The sequence below is a fragment of the Meles meles genome, chromosome 4 (assembly GCF_922984935.1).
Source record: "Meles meles chromosome 4, mMelMel3.1 paternal haplotype, whole genome shotgun sequence".
NCBI lineage: Eukaryota > Metazoa > Chordata > Mammalia > Carnivora > Mustelidae > Meles > Meles meles.
Genome location: NC_060069.1, coordinates 4,278,388 through 4,281,927, shown reverse-complemented (window position 1 = coordinate 4,281,927; position 3,540 = coordinate 4,278,388).

The window sequence follows — 3,540 nt, the reverse complement described above, 5'->3', positions numbered from 1 at the left end:
GGCTCTGCTGGTTTTTCCTCTTTTACATTTTGTGCTCTGCAATTGCTTTAAAGCTAATATTTTAAATCTAATTTATTTTATATTATAAAATTGTCTCAAGAGTTTAAGTGCTGGAAAACAAAACAAAACAAAAATGCCCTTTGGGATCTTGAACTTGAGTTTCTTCTGCCCAGCTGTACTGATTCTAGTTGCCCAGAACTTCACTGGTAACAAGGTAGAATGGGAGTCAGGGGCAGGGGAAAATGAGCCAGAGCCCACAAGGCCAATCATTATCACATTTCCTCACACAATCTGGAATTGCTGCCTTGCTCAGTTCTCTTAATTTTAAAAACCAAATAAGAAAGAATTTATCACACCAGTGTTAAATGCATATGATTGCCTCCATGGGGAAGATCTAATTCTCAGGACAGAGAGGTAGGAAATGCTGTGAAGTGTGACAAGCCCAAAGGCCATGCTGATCACTGTGATGCATTTGATTTAATCCTGGATGTTGGGGGACTTAGGAAGCTCAGCCTCAGCTCATGGCCCAAGTTCTCCAAACAGCTTATGAAATGCTAATACAGTCAGCAAACTTGGATGATCTCATCTCAGTCAAGAGGGCAGAGAAGACCCAGGCTGCTATATCTTCATCATCCCAACAGTAGTACCAGCTGGAATTTACATAGTTTCAAAATTGCTAACCTAGATCATGTATTCAACCACCACCACCAAAAAAGCATTTCTTGAAAGTAGATACTAGGTTCCTCCTCCTCATCTCTTACTTTCACTATCAAGACAACTTCTAAACTAGCTTCCTGTCTCTGGTCTGCTACTGCCCCATCTTTCCACTTCAGAAATACTAATATGCTAATTTCAAAGTGAAACAATAACAAAAAATCCTACATGTTATTCCTTTGCTGAACCTTCTATGACTTACTATTGCCTGCAGGATAAAAGCCAGATTTCTTTGACATTAATGGGCCTCTATATCCCAACTCCAACTTCTCTTCAAAAAGAAGAGAACTGTTGGCTGTGCTTTCCTGTAGGCAAGGACTAGTCTTATAAATGCTAAAGGGAGTGACCTTTTGTCACGTAGGCTTTAGATGCAGAACTCTGAAGGACCGAGTAGAAGATAAGTTGGTGGGGGCAAAGTAGAGGCAGGGAGAGTAGTTAAGGAGAAACTAGTAAAATACTGTAGTTGAGAGAGACCCAGGACTCTCTTTTCTATAGTTGGATAACGTACAGAAAACTGTGGCTTCTGAAATCTGGGAGATTTGTATACTTTTCTTGGTTAGACACCATGGGCACGAAGGCAGGCATGCCTCCAGCCTAGTTTTGTAAAGCTAAGTCTGAATCAGCTTTGTTCAAGGGTTAGCCCCCTGTCAACACTGTAACAACCCTTGCAGTATGGTAGAAGGTGGAGTACAATTACAAGGAATGACAGGAGAAATTGGTTCCCTAGTGCGACCTTCACTATTATACTTGAAAGAGCCGTCCTATCTCTTCCTTGGCATATTATGATACTTCACCCACAGGCTTTATTAAACACCCTGATTCCAGGGGCAAAATTTGTTTCCTCTACCTTATCAATAGGCCAGGTGAATGACAAAATTACATAATCTCCTGCATCAATCATGGGAAATAAGGAGACAAAGTATTTTAAGGCAAAAGATATTCGAAGTTATAACCAGGTGGCTCTGTATAATAGATAATGAAATTGATAAGGACTGAAGTCATTTGGGAAATCAGGAGGAAAGAAATAGTAACCATAACAACTTGAACCATACTTGGACTGCTTAGCATCCTTAATTCCAGTCAGTTTCTAGTTTGATCACCTGGATCAATGCCATTGCCCATTATGTGAAATTCAGAAGAAGAAAGTGTTAGAAGAGGAGAGGTTGTTGGTTTCGAACCAAGTTGAACGGAAGTGCCTCTAGGCCAGTGGTTCCACCATGTTGTCTTCAGACCAGCAGAATCAGCATCACCTGGGAATGTAGTAAAAATTCAAATTCTCAGACCCACCCCAAATCTACTTGATAACTCTGGGGTGGGGCCTACCAAGGTTTTTAACACGCCCTCCAGGTGATTCTGGTAAATGCTACAAATTGAGAACTGCTGTTCTAGGACAACCACGCGGAACTGAATATCAGGTAGTGGGCGAGTGAGTGTGGAATGGGAGAGGACAGGAATGGATGTTGCAGTTGACAACGAGTCTGGACCCTCACGGAGGAGGAGAGTGCAGAATGAAAAGGGAGGGCTGAACAGTGGAAGAGGAGCTACTATTTCCAGCACTATAGGATTCGATACTGCTTTTTATTTGTATTCTACAGAAGGCATATGTGATTTTTAAAGCAGAATGTCCCTTTAATGAAAGTGTTCAAGGCAGCAAACTAAAAAGAGTGTATCAAGGTGAAATCCTGAGGCAGAGGCAGGGTCAATACAAAAAATCATTTTTTTGGATGGGCTCAGTGAAAGCATGTTGAGGCAGAAACCTACATTATTTAAACTTTACAACAATCCTGTGAAACACTTCTTCTCCGTGATGAGATGGAGGCCTTGAGAGGGTAGACTTGCCCTTTATGTAGGATCACGTACAGATAAAGCCAGGATTTCACCAAGCCTTTGCTCCTTATATAAAGCAAAGCTGTCAATTAGGCCTTGTTCAGCCCTTGGACCCTGAGGTATCTAGATTGGCTCAGTTAGCCGCCTAGGGGACCACACCTGTCTCTATATGAACTTCCATGAAGTTCCCTCCCACACTGACGATGGGTTTGGTCATGTGACTTGCTTTGGCCCACAGGACTTTAGCAAATGTGAGGCAAGCAGCGGCTTGAAAGGCACTCATGGGTGCCCCTTTCTCCTCTCTCTTGCTGATTTTGGAGCTCAGCCACATCTGAACAACTAAGCCTAGTAGATTGGGGACACAGGCCCAGTACCATCCACAGTTCTTACGAGAGAGGGCATCTTAGACAAGACAGGCTGTGCCTGTTGCTTGACGATAGTAGTTGCCTGAGTGACTCCAGAGAAAACCAGCATAACTGCCCCACAGAGCCAATATTGTGACCCACAGAAATGTGAGTAAAAAAGTACTTGTGTTCAGCCACTAGTTTGGGGGGCATTTAAGTGTATAGAACAATAGGTTTCTGATTCAAGCCCATTTCTGTGAGGTGGGTGGAGGGGCAAAGTATACCCCAAGAAGACTTAACGGAGTTTTGTTTCTTGGATACTCTTCCAGTAGGAGACTATTTTCCCTGTGATCTTTAAAATGGCCAATCCCACATTCTCAAGGGCTCTTCAGAATTCTTCGGCATTCTTGCTTAGCCTCCTAAGCATTTCTAAATTCAGGTGAACACGGGAACTCAGTCCTGACTTTTCTGTGTCCACTTTTCCTTCCAAAGGAAAGACCCAATCAGTTACACTACATTCAGCAGATTCCAGCGACAACCACTTTATTAAAGTAGGGAGAGTGATTGGGAGGGAGAGAAACCATAAAAGACTCTTAATCTCACAAACAAGCTGAGGGTTGCTGGGGAGTGGGGAATAGGGGTAGGGTGGTTGGGT